The following is a 13,882-nucleotide window of genomic DNA, read 5'->3' on the forward strand; positions in this document are numbered from 1 at the left end:
CAAACTTAACAATAATTCCCTTGCTTTGTCCAGATCATTAATTTATAATGTGAATAGTTGTGGTCCTAATGCGGACCCCTGCATAACTCCACTAGTCACCAGCAACCATTGAAAAATACCCTTTTATTCTCTGCCTTCTACCAGTCAGCCAATCTTCTATCCAGGCCAGGACCTTGCCCCTAACACCATGGTTTATCTTATTTAGCAGCTTCTTGTGAGACATCTTGTCAAAGGCCTTCTGGAATTCCAAATAGATGACATCCACTGGCTCTCTCCTGTCTAACTTGCTTGTCCTCAAGGAGGCCTAACAGTTTTGTCAGGTATGACTTCCCCTTGATGAAACCATGCTGACTCAGCCCTATTTTACCATGAACTTCCAAGTACTCTGCCATCTTATCTTTAATAATGGACTCTAAAATCTTATCAACAACCAAGGTCAGGCTAACCAGCCTATAGTTTCCTGCCTTCTGTCTCCTTCCTTTCTTAAATAGGAATGTTAGTTAACCATTTTTCAGTCCTCTGGGATCCTCCCTGACGATCTCCACCAATGCCTCTACAATCTCCTTAGCTATTTCCTTCATTATTCTGAGGTGTAGTCCATCTGATCCAGGTGATTTATCCACTTTCAGGTTTCCCCAGCACCTTCTCCTTACTGATAGCCATTACATTCACCTCTATCGCCTGACTCTATTGAAGTTCTGGTAAGCTTCTGGTGTCCTCCACTGTGAAAATTGATGCAAAATACCTATTCACTTCCTCTGCCATTTCATTTTTCCTCATTACTACTTCACCAGCTTCATTTTCCAGTGATTCAATACCCATCCTTGCTGCTCTCCTACCTTTTAGATATTTTATAAAAAGACATTTGCAATTTTCTTTTACATTACTAGCTAGCTAACCATCCTATTTCATACCCCCCTCCCCCACTGATTGCTTTTCTAGTTATCCTCTGCTAGCTTTAAAGGCTTCCCAATTCTCTGGCTTCCTACTAACTTTCACGATATTGTAAGCTTTTATACTGTCCTTAACTTCCTTTGTCAGTCATAGTTACCTCATCCTCCCCTTCGTTCTTTTCTTCTTGCTTGGGATGAATTTCTTCTGTACCTCGAATTACTCCCCAGAAACTCCTACTATTGCTGCTACACTGGTCTTCCCTGCTAGGTTTCTCTTCCAATCAACTCTAGCCAACTCCTCCCTCATGTCTTTGTAGTTACTTTTCTCAATTGTAATATTGATACAACTGATTCAGGATTCTCCCTCTCAAACTGCAGTGTGAATTCTATCATATTATGGTCAATGTACCCTAGGGGTTCCTTCACCTTTAAGCTGCCTTATCAAGTCTGCCTCATTTCACATCACCAAATCCAGAATTGCCTGTTCCCTCATGGGCTTTACCACAAGCTGCTCTCAAAATCATCTCGTAGACATTCCATGAATTCCTTTTCTTGGGATCAGCTACCAATCTGATTTTCCCAGTCCACTTGAATATTGAAGTTCCCTATTGTTATCATAATGGTGCCCTTCTTACATGCCTTTTTTAATCTCCTGATTTCTTCCCCACATCCTAATCACTGCTATGAAGCCTGTGCACAACTCCCACCAGGGTTTTTTATCCTTTGCAGTTCCTCAACTCTACCTGTACAGGTTCAACTGATTCTATATCTCGTTATCAATTTCATTTCATTTCTTACTAAAAAGGCAACCCATCCTCTCTGCCTATTTGCATGTCCTTTTGCTAAGACATGTATCCTTGGATATTTAGCTCCCAGCCTGATCTCCTTGCAGCCATATCTCCACAATATTGATAACATCATTCCTGCCAGTTTTTTAATCTGTGCTACAAGGTCACTTATCATGTTACATATGCTGCATGCATCGAAGTAAAACACCCTCATTCCTGCTTTGACTGACCCCCTTCACATAGTTGTCTCCTTATCGGCTATTCCTGAAAATATGTTCCCAACTCTTTCCATACTGTCCGTCTTATTACTTGTTCTGGAAGTTTTAACAATGTCTACTGAGCCATCCCCCACCTCCACCCGCTTTTATCTCTTTCAATTGCATGGAAAGTTACGGAACTGTGTCTTTACCTGTTACTTTAACTGTGATGTCACTCTTGTGCTAGGCCCCTGTTCCTCGACTTCAATTATCTTGTTGTAAAACCTTACAAACTACAAGCCAAATAAAGTAAGCAAAAAGCACCTCTTCACCCCTCCACTGAATTCTCACATTGCCTCCAAATTCCCCAAACTCTATTCTCACTAAAATGAAAGCTCTCCTTCTTGACTGTGTGAAGCTTACTATCAAACTACTCATGATTAGTTTTTTATGAAACAAGTAGAAATTAATGTTAAGCATAATTCACAAAACAAGGAAATTGCTTCAACCCAAGATCCAGGTGTTCTTAACAATATGGATGAAGTCCGATTTGCTATTTCTCTGAGTGACATTGAACTGAGATGGGTATCCATGATAGGAGCCAACATGAGTGATTTGGGGGTCAATGTACATGTTTTATAGTTAGGATAGTAAGGGACATGTTTTATAGTTAGTCTGTTGTAAATTCCTCTAACATTTCCAGGCTATGTAAATCATTCAGAACTATGGGTGGCATGGTGGTTCAGCGGTTAGCACTGCTGCCTCACTGTGCCAGGGTCCTGGGTTCGATTCCACCCTCGGGCAAATGTCTGTGTGGAGTTTGCACATTCTCCCCGCGTCTGTGTGGGTGTCCTCTGGGTGCTCCGGTTTTCTCCCACAGTCCAAAGATTTGCAGGCTAGGTGGATTGGCCGTGCTAAATTGCCCATAGTATTCAGGGGTGTATAGATTATGTGGGTTATAGGGAGATGGGTCTGGGTGGGATGCAGTGTGGATTTGTTGGGCCATAGCGCCTGCTTCCTTACTGTAGGGATTCTGTGGAAAAAAAAACACCCAAAGTCCGTCCCTCTAACTTAGAGTTGTAGACTTTTTCGGAACTTTCCAGACACCACTTAATTGAACATTGGCCATTTCAAGTTCCCAGGCAATTCTCACCGAAACAGCTGCATTGAAATTTCTGCCTAGTCCTGACATTTAACTGCTGTCTATGCTTTAGCAACTATGACCTGCCTATTGGCAAGTCTGGGCCAATGTCTTCATGAAGCATGGGTATTCTTATGTCCAATAGATCAAAGTATTAGCAAACTTAAGCCAAATTCAATGACATCATTCTTGTTTAAAGGAAGCCAAACAGGAGTTCTAAACATTTGCCTTTACTTTTAAAATTGACAGAGTCATTGACTAATTGAAATAAACATCTTGAGTTGGATAAACTGTCACCTTTACTTATCACAAACAGCAGCTTTTCATGATGACAACCGCTGTAACTATACTTAGATGGTTTAACAGTTAACTGTCTCAGTAATCCAAAGTGGATTTAAAATCTGCTGAAGATAAAGTGCATAAATATTGCTATGAAACAATATAAAACCCTTAAAATTAGTAGCATTATCAAAATTTTATAGGCTATTAAAGCTAATCTTAAATACCTTTGTAATGGACTTAGTGTCCTACCTAACAGTAAATCACATGAGGTGTTTGAATGTAAGTCAATTAAATGAGTGGTGTAGCCAAATTTAAAAGGTAGTTTCATCAAGCAGAACATTGCAAAATTAATTAATTTAGTATGTGGGAAAGGTTGTAGCAAATGGATTTCAATCTAGGCATATTTGAGCTGCTCTTTGTAGAGAAAGAAGATAGCTCTGAATGTTGTATTATTGCACAGATCTCAAAGTTACCATACATTTAAGACATCGCAACATCTGATGCTTGTATATAAAAGATTTGCATCTTATTATCCGAACAAACAGACAGACAAGCAACGTATATAATGCAACGGAAACATAAGTGAGCATAGAACACAGACTCGCTGTAAATTTGAGTTGTCACATTAGTGTATACAACTGGTTGTTAATAAATTTCCAGATATCTGTCTTCATAAGAAACCAAGCCTCTCTAGAATATGTTACATGGGCTAATGTATCAAAAACCAGGCCACATCATGGTGGCAGCAGGTGCGTACAAGGCATTGGTGACATCGGTGAGTGCTAGCAGCTTGTCACAGCAAGTTGGTACCGAAGACTGATAAAGTGATAGCAGCCGTGATGGTTGTGTAAAGTTCTATTCATAATGGGCACCCATCATCTACAGAGTTCAGAGCTGAAGGTTACATCTAACAACAAGACTAAAAGCTACAACTTGTCCTGAGGGACAGCAACCAGGATGGAAGAACAACAGTGAATATACTGTCTTTTGCTTGAAAAAAAAAGAGGCCACAGAGTGTCAAATGTAAAAAAAAAGGTAGTTTGATTTGGCAAAGTGATTTTAGAACAAAGTGCAGCTTAAATAGCTAGGACGAAAAAACAACATTTAACTGTGCACTGTTGTCAGCTGGTTTTACATTTTGTTTTCTTCAGAAACAGTGCAAAGGCAGAACCAATACTTTGTTTGCTTCAAATGCCTTGTGCAGATAATTCTCAGCTATTTCTTTTAAAAGAAGAAAAATGTGAAAAGAGAAAAGAACAGTGACAAGGACAGAAATTAAATGAAAGAAGCCAACAAAAAAAAAAACATTAAATTGCAGTTGCTCTATATACTGTCAATTTAAAGAACACAATGCAACACAGTAAGGATGGAAAGTAAACATCTGTACATGAATCGGTACTGCAGTGACAGTCTGTCAGAATTTCATTTAATCAAAGAAAGAATGAATCTTCGCAGATCAATAGCTAGTTGATAAGGAAAGACAGGCAGTCAAACTTATTATTGCATGGTGAAACAAATGATTGTGAAGAATGAAACTCTCTGGTATTTCTAATGATCATTGAAAAAGATTCTGACAAAACTTTCCAGTTTTAGAAGAGCCATTTAAGTTCTGAGTCAACTTGAGTTCATGTTATGCAGTATAATGCCAGGTGAAAATATCAATTAATTCACAGCCACTGTCGACACTAATTAATAGAACGTGATTTTCCTGAAGCTAACTAACTTCGCTCATAGGCTGATGAAACTGATTATTGCTTCTGAATCCAGCAAATATTTCTGAAAGACACTTCTGGTCAAACTTAAAGATTATCTTTTCGATACATTGCAAGAGAAAGGATGCAATTTCAAAGCGATTTTTGCAGAATGGCAACATTTGTGGTTGCTTGACTCTTCAAAAACTATTGCAGCCATTAACAGAGTCAATGATACGTGCAAATTTTGTCTGGGATGTTGGTTGTCTCACCCACAACACGTTGTCCAGCAATTTGCAACATGTGGAAGCTGTGTTCTACAAAACGACACCAACTGTACATGACACACCACATGGACTACATCAGAAAAACTGAAGTCTTTATCTCTATCCAAGTGAAATTCCCCAAACAGAATGGACAACACACACAAAATGCCAAGACTAACACTGGTGCAAGTGCAAATATAATGCCTTTATACATCTTACATGAGATGTATACAGGAAATTGATACAGTTTGGTGTAGACCACACAAAAGAAGTCATCAGGTCTAACATCTCATGCACTGGCATTCTCCAACTCAAACGTCAATACGGCTTCTCAGGATGGACATCTGAAGCCATTAATATCATTGTTGGAGCAGAATTTTTTTGGTTGAACTGTCTGTGTTTTGAATTCCATTTTGCCACCTAACACTGATAATTTTTGATTCACTTGGCCAATATCCAGCTCTCTGCCTTAAACATATTCAATGAAGCCATCTAACCGCCTTGTGAGCCTGAAAGTTCCAGAGTTGGTAAACTCGCTGAAAGATAATAATTCTTCTCATCACTGTCCTAAAAGAAATACCACTCATTTATAAATGGTGCCTCCTAGTTCTCGACTGACCCACACGAGAAAACATCCTTTTCCATGTTTACTTTATCAAGGTCATTTCAGGACCTTCTACACTGCAATCAAGTCATCCCTTACTTTCTGCATCCCAGTGGAAACTAGCCCATTGAGACCAACATTTCCTTGTCAGACAATCCTTTCAATCCAGGTATCAATCTTGTAGAACTCCTTTGAATTGTCTCATTCTTATCTTTCCTTAAATAAGGAGACTATAGCAGCACATAGTATCTGAGATACTGTCTCACAAATACCCTGTATTATTAAAATATAACATCTTTACTTTTATGGTCAATTCCTCTTACAATAATAGATAGCTTCACATTAAGCTTCTAGATTACATTCTGAACCTTGCTACTACCCTTTTGAGATCCAGGCACTATAATACTCAGATCTTTCTGTACCTCAGAAATCCAAAATTGTTCTTGATTTAAGTAATACACTTTTTTTTTTTAAATTCTCCCCTTGACTTATTACATCAGCATAAACTCGATCCTTCACACATTATTTTGTTTAAATCTTTCTGTACTTCACCAGTTAGAGAGTTTTTTAGAACACAGGTCCAAGATCACGCAGGGTCCAGATGGTTCTAAATGTAAATTCCCCACTTTTCTCATTACTGATGCCAGTGCCCATGACCAAGAGCTTTTCATGCCCCAGTCTTTGCACCATGTATTAATTTCATTAATCTTATGTACTCTCTTCAATATAAAGATTATTACCCTTGAAGTTCTGTTCTTCAGTCCGTTGCCTGTTTCCTCACACTGTCTAAACTGAACTCTAAAAGCTTAAACACATGTACAAACAGGTTCAAGAACAGATTCTTTCCCACTGTTATTGAACTGCTTCAAATTTCAAATCTAATGTTGATCTTGCTTTTGTACACCTCCTGTGCAGCCGTAACTTTGTACACCTCGCTCTGTTCAATCACTCTATGATCTGTATGTCCTTATATGTTATAATCTGCCTGTGCTGCATGCAAAACAAAACTTTTCATTGTACTTGGGCACATGTGACAAAAATAAATCAAATCAAATCAATTCAAATTAAACTCTTTCCTTGTCCTCCCTATGTCATTGGTATCTTCAAGGACAATTACAAGTGGATCCTCCCTCTCCCACTCAAGGTTCCTGTCCAGCCCTGAGGAGATGTCCCGAACTGTGCCACCAGTTAGGCAAAATACCACTCTGGACTCACCCTCTTGGCTACACAGAACAGCGTCTACCTTCAATACTGTACTATCCTCTATTATCACTTATTTCCTTTTCTCTTCTCCTATTTGAATCACTTCCTGTACTTAGCACAAATGGTCAGTTTGCTCATACATCATGCAGCCATCTGTCACCTTTTTGATGACCCTGCTTATACTTTCCTTTCACTTTATTTTTGCCTATCCCTTGTTAGTCTTCTCTTCCTTTCACCTCGGCAACAATTGGCAATGGGTTTAGTTGCCTTTTGAGACTTCCCTAATTGATAAAGATTTGTGTCCCACCACCACCTCCCCCCTCCCCCCGTCAATTCAGACACTTCCTTTAAATTTTTTTGTTATTTTCAATTCTATATTTATACATTTTATCACTAATGTGTTCGTTGATCATAACTAACATTGACCCTAAAATTGTGAGTAACTGTAATCACGTTTGTAGGTGCAAGTCACATCAGGTGAGTTTGGCACTTAAATCAAACCATTCAGCAGTAATATATACCAATAATAAACAAAAATTGATTTGATGTCTGCAGTCTTGGGCTTAAAACAGATATCTTCAAACTAGACCATTAAGGGTTGACAATTGAGGATTAATAGGACATGACATTAAGCAATTGAGGCAAAGTGGAAAAATACATGAAAGTAAGCCTGGTGTGTAAAAAAAAAAAAATGCCTGTTTTGGAGAGAGGTAACTACAAAACCTTAATTGTCTGTGGAAACCTTAATTTATGTATTTAACACAGAATCACCCGGAGATCTTTTCAACTTGTTTTCTGTGCAATAGCATGTCTGGAAAAGTTCTGGAAGTGCTCTGAAATAGTGATACAGCACACAATGGAATAGTATTAATATCAGGGAGTTGATCCCAGTCATTGGACTTTTCACCATCAGGCTGGGGTTCACAAGACAATGCCATGGAATCGGAGATAAACCTTCGAGTGCCACCATCACCAAAGTCCCTGACCAATTGAAGACAGTGTGAGACTTGCATGTTTGTGTATATGTGTACTATGTAGTTTAAGCTAATAGATTTACTCATTAGTTTGCATATGCCTCTGGTAAATAATACTAAATTAAGCTGATAAATGTGCTTCAGATTGAAGAACTTGTGTCTTCTTGTATTAATTTTGTTCAGACCTTAAAGAAACTGTTAGGTACTTTCAGCCTAACAATACAATGACTCCAGTAGAGTAGCAAGGACATTTCTTAGATTTGAGTGTACTGAGGATTTGACATAATTGCTTTGTCGACATTGTTACATTTTACGATTACAACATATTGAGGATGACATGATTGTAATGTTCAATCATCTGTGATTCTCCAAAATATTCAAATTCAGTGAAAGTATTGAAAGTTAATTGAGTAATACAATAAGCATGTTTGGATATATGATTTTTTTTTTGAGATCAAATGGATAACATACTGCATCATCTTTGAATGAGTTGGCTGGAAAAGTATCTCCAAATAGCTTCAATATTCATATGCTGCATGTAGATTTATTTCGAAGTCTGAAATGTAGAAAGATTGAACATTTTCCTGCATTCCTGTTTCTGTCAACTGAGGCAAGAGCAACAAGACTTAAGTGATCTATTTCTACAGCATGATCTGATAAAACTCCAATGATGTTGCACTAAGAAACAAAAAAGTGTGCAGAAATACTGTTAGCCTCTCTGGTTAACTTTAAGTTATGTCCTCCTGATCCTTGTTGATCCCTGCTTAAGTTCAAAGAGCAAAGAACACAAAGTGCTATACTTACAGAAACTTTCAATTTCTAGCCGCATGTTTATTCCAGACTGCAATATAGTCATGATGTTAATCTTTCAATCAGCAAGGATTAACTGTAACCAATATGGTGGGGGAGTGAGTTTACTCTTAGTTTAATATCCACCACATTAATTATATATACGACTGTGCTAAGAATTGAGTACTAGTCCACATCAGCCATTTTGGCTGGCACATGTGAAAAGCTCTTTCATAATTCTTCTTTTTCCACTTCTCTTCTCAGAGCCTCAAGTCTTCTCGACCTCTTAAACTATTCAGGAATTTTGGATGGGACTCTTCCTTCTGAGTTCTGAGTTCTTACCCACCACCTATCTGAGGCATCCATTTTCAGGGATCAACAAGGTTTTTAGTTCAAAAACGATTTACTTTATTTTGAAGTACCCTATAAAACATTCAGTTATTTGTCTAAATGTTTCTTTGGGAACCTGCTGTTAATGGTATTCAGCTGCAAGTAGCTCCACGAGCCTTAACATGTACCTTTTGCTCTTGGCAAATTAGTTCTAGGCCTTATCGTTTCTTTACCTCACCCTTGTCTGCTCTCCATGTCTATTTCCCAAACTGCCCAGGAACATTCTTGTAATGACTTTTAAAGCTAACTTTCAGTAGTTTCATTATTTCCTCACAACCATCTTTTGAAGGACAGGCAACAAATCCTGGCCTTGCCAGCAATGCCCACATCGTGAAAGAATATTGTAGAAATTTGTGTATTCCACTATAACTTATTTATGTTTAGGACACCTGTTAAAACTGTTGATAATAGGCACCAGAACTTTGTTTTTTTTGAAAAAAAAACAATGAAACTGCAGGTCTAACAGCATCTATGGAGAGAGAAACAAGGTTAACATTTTGAGTCTAGTATAACTCTTCTTCATTGTTAAAATGTTAATCTGTTTCTCTCTACAGATATGCTGCCAAGCCTGGGGAATCTTGCCAGTACTTTCTGTTTTTATGTGTTACGGTTTTTCCTAATCAACTTGTTCAGAGATGTTAAAACACACCATGGAGCTGGTGAAATTTGCACTCAGGAGTCCTGGTGCGGGGGTGTGGACACTACCACTGCAACACAAGAACCCCTGTATTTATATGTTGCATGTTGGTACTTTAAAGTTGATCACCTGAATCTATCAAATATTCAATCAGTTATATAGATAGTGAGACATTTATTCAGCAATACAAAAAAGGTCAAAGACTGTAAACCTAGGAAGACCACATGATCTTTGTGCTGAGCAGGGTCTGCTTGCTAGATTACAATAGAATGTTAAACAATTAAGCCAAGTTCAAACCCAACTCATGCAGCCTGTAAATGAGCTTGAATGAGGTTACCTTAGTGCTGGGTATGTCTCCATCCAGTGAGAGGATTTCCTCTTAATTTGCATTGTCTCCAGTTTTGCTCATCCTCATTATTTCAACATGAGCTCATGACTAATTTAATAGGGTGGCCTGAAAGGAAAAATGAACTTGAAACTGACACTGAAGATCATGGAAGGTCAATGTACTTATGACGCAAGTTATGCTTAAAATTCTCTTATCATCCAATTTGACCTATCTTGCATGATATATAAGAGAACATCTACTACATATTATTAACTTGTCAAATTATTTAGTAATGTCAGGAACTGTTGCTTAGTAACAATATAACGAGCAATACCATGTAATGAAGTTATCTCCTCTGACTTAATTTTAAACAATATTCACCAGGCCTCAAATTAAAATACTGTCAGAATCATAAAGTATCCACCTACCTGAATTAGCCTCCCTCACATATGTTAAAGCATTCCCAGCAGCATGAGAACTAAAATGCTTCTTTCTAAGGCAATAGCACAAGCAATCACATCTACCCCATGCCTGAAAAATCAAACAATTTAAACAAGGTAAATTACATTAGTAACAGCCTAAAGCAATTGCAATCATGCCCATCCCATTAATGCTTTATACATTTAGAATGTGGATGCTCAAGGAATAAACTTTTCAAAGGCAATGGAACGGTTTTAAATAAAAGGTACATTTGACATTATTGCCTAGTCTGTTGGAAAGTTTGAAGGACAGCAGTGCTGAAGTGATTTTAATTAGGAAAAATTGTGTGTGACATTCTTTCCTGCAAAATTCTCGTCTGTAGATGCATTTTTTTCTACAGGGATTTGAAGTCACCAATTAGCCTTTTAATGTGCATCTCCATTGATTGCCTAAGGGTGCTTTCACTTCACAATTGAAGTGAAACATCTCAGGGGATGTGAATCATGTGGAGTAGAAGACAACACTCAACGGTTGTATTGAATTGTGGTATTTGGATTTTGCAGGATATGTATGAACAAGTTTTATTCAAGTCTCTAACTAGTACGTACATCAATGAAAAATAATGAATAGCAATTGAATATCCACTATTAGTATAGATAATGACTGCAATATCAAACAAATCCATTAAAAAAGGAATAAATTGTATTTATATAGTACTATTATTTTCATTGTATTGTTCATAAATAGCTGTGAAATAATTGAAAATTGAATGAAAACATAAAAATTAGGAGCACAAATAGACCATTCAGACTTTTGAGCCTGCTCTGCTGTTCAATAAGATTGAGGCTGATTCTTGTTTCAAGTTCCATATTTCTACCTACCCACCTCATCCCTCCACCCAATAACCCTTGATAATAAGAAACTATATACTTTAACCTTAAAATTATTCAATGATCCTACCGTAACCACTTTCTGAGGCAGAGTTCCAAAGTTGTACAACCTTCTGAAAGGAAAAAAAAGCAGATCTGTGACTTAAAAGTGTGACCTCTAATTTTGAACAGTACCCCTAGTTCTGAACTGACCTACAAGAGGAAACAACCTTTCCACGCCCACCTTGTTAAGACGCTTCAGGATCTTATTACATTAATCAAGTCACCCCTCATATGGCTACACTCTAATGAAAAAAAATAAGTCTTCCAGCCTTTACTCACATGAAAACCTGCTCATTCCATGTATCAATCCTGTAGACTTCCTCTGATCTGCATCCATACGTTTACATCCTTCCTTACATGAGACCAGAATTGCAAATTTGAGATGTGGTCTCACCAATATCCTGTATAACCAAAGCATAACATCTTTGCTTGTACGTCCAACTCCTCGTGTAATAAAATCTAACATTCAGTTAGCCATCTTACATATGTTCTGAACCTGCATACTATCTTTTCATAATTCTTGTGTCACAATAGAAGTCCTCTCTGCCTCTTAATCAGCAGCTGTTCTCCTTTAACTAATATTCCACATTTTTATTCTTCCTATCAAGGTGAACAACTCCACATCTTCTCATATTATACTCCATCTGCCAGATTTTTGTCCACTCACTCAAACTATCTATACCCATCTGAAACTTCCTTGTGTCCTCTTCAGAAAATACATTCTGATGGTTCCATGTGGCATCTGCAAATGTAACTACATTTCTTCACTCCACTCATCTGTATGATTGATGTAAATGATTAAAAGCTGAGGTTCCAGCACAGATCCCTATGGGTCTCCTCTCGTCATATCCTGCTAAATAGTAAAAGATTCATTTAACCATATTCTCGTTTCCTCTCAGCCAGCCAATCATCTACCTCTTCTAATACGTTACCCCCATACCTCTTACTTTGTGAAATACACACCTCTTATGTAGCACATTATGAATTGCCTCCGGAAATCCAAGTGCAGTATGTCTGTTGTTCCCTTTATCCACAACTCCTTCAAAGGATTCCAGTAAATTGGTTAAACAGGATTTCTCTTTTACAAAACCATGCTGACTCTTTCCAATTACCTTGAGCTTTTCTAAGTGCCCAGCTATAACTTGCTTCTAATACCTTTTCCTCAATAGACATCAAGTTAACTGGCCTATAGTTTCTTGTTTTCCATCACTTCTTGAAAAGAGAGGCAATATTTGCTACTTCGTGCCTAATGGAATCTTTACAGAATCTACTAAATTTTCAAAATCCGCACGATTGCATCTACTACCTCATAGGTTAACTCTTTTAAGACCTGAGGATGAAGTTTGTTAGGACCCAGGAAATTGTCACCCCACAGCCTGATCAGTTTGCTAAGTGCCACTTCATTATGGTGATTATAAGTTTCCCAAATACCTCTCCTGCACCTCCTGATTTATAGCTAATACTAGAATGTGTTTGTAACATCTTTAATATTAACTTCTCATTGTCACTTTCTAGAGAACCTGTTCTAATTTTACTGTCTCTTTTTCCCTTTTAAGTACCTATAAACACTTGCTGTCTGTTTGTACACTTCTAGCTAGCTTCCTCTCATACTTCAATTTATTTTTCATAATTAATATTTCAGCCATTGTTGACTATTCTTCATTTTGTGACCTGCCTCTCACCTTGTATATATGCTTGCTTTTTCTTGAAGTTTGGTACTTTCTGTAATTCTTTCGTTTGCTACAGACGTTGTATTGTTCCTTAAGAATTTTTTATAATAGGAAAATCCTAATTCTAAATACAGCAAACTTTGTTTTAACCATCACCTTATGAACTAGCACTCTTGATAAACCAGCAAAAGTTATATGCTTCAAATACTGCAAAGTTTATTGTATTACTGTCCAATATTATAGTTATTTTTAAATTTATTTACTTCTGTATAAATATACTTGTTGTTCATTCAAATGCCTGCATGAAATATCAACAGTTGATTCAATTTCAAGTAAATTTCTCCTCAAATACCGTGATCTACTGCAATATCAGAGTATTCAGTTGAGTGTGACAGTGAGAAGGCTCTCTGCCAATAAGTCCTATTTAAGGTACTATTGCATTATTATTTGTGATTTTTGGTGTAAATAAAATACAACTAATGTATAAAACCCTGCTTTATGTTTGTATTACTTACTGAGTGTTTTTACATTGATTATGTGGACCTCTTGATTATTTGGAATATTTGATCAATTGGCACATTCCTGGTCTCATAGGTGCCAGATGATAAAAAGTTTACTGTGTCCTGAAACATCCCTTAAATGTGTACCACTGCTTCTCTATTGATCTATCTATTAGC

General features: G+C 37.4%; 1 long non-coding RNA gene across 1 annotated transcript in view; it reads right to left on the reverse strand.

Annotated features, from left to right (window-relative positions):
- The window catches only part of LOC125483063, a 28,871-nt gene extending 18,158 nt beyond the window's left edge, over positions 1 to 10,713 (reverse strand). Inside the window, exons 1-2 of the long non-coding RNA XR_007262047.1 lie at positions 10,612 to 10,713; positions 10,193 to 10,309 (exon numbers count right to left, since the gene is read on the reverse strand). This is a non-coding gene — a long non-coding RNA (uncharacterized LOC125483063). The remainder of the gene's footprint in view (positions 1 to 10,192; positions 10,310 to 10,611) is intronic.
- Positions 10,714 to 13,882: the final 3,169 nt, after the last annotated feature.

This window comes from Rhincodon typus, chromosome 5 (genome assembly GCF_021869965.1).
Source record: "Rhincodon typus isolate 14 chromosome 5, sRhiTyp1.1, whole genome shotgun sequence".
In the NCBI taxonomy this organism is placed as follows: domain Eukaryota; kingdom Metazoa; phylum Chordata; class Chondrichthyes; order Orectolobiformes; family Rhincodontidae; genus Rhincodon; species Rhincodon typus.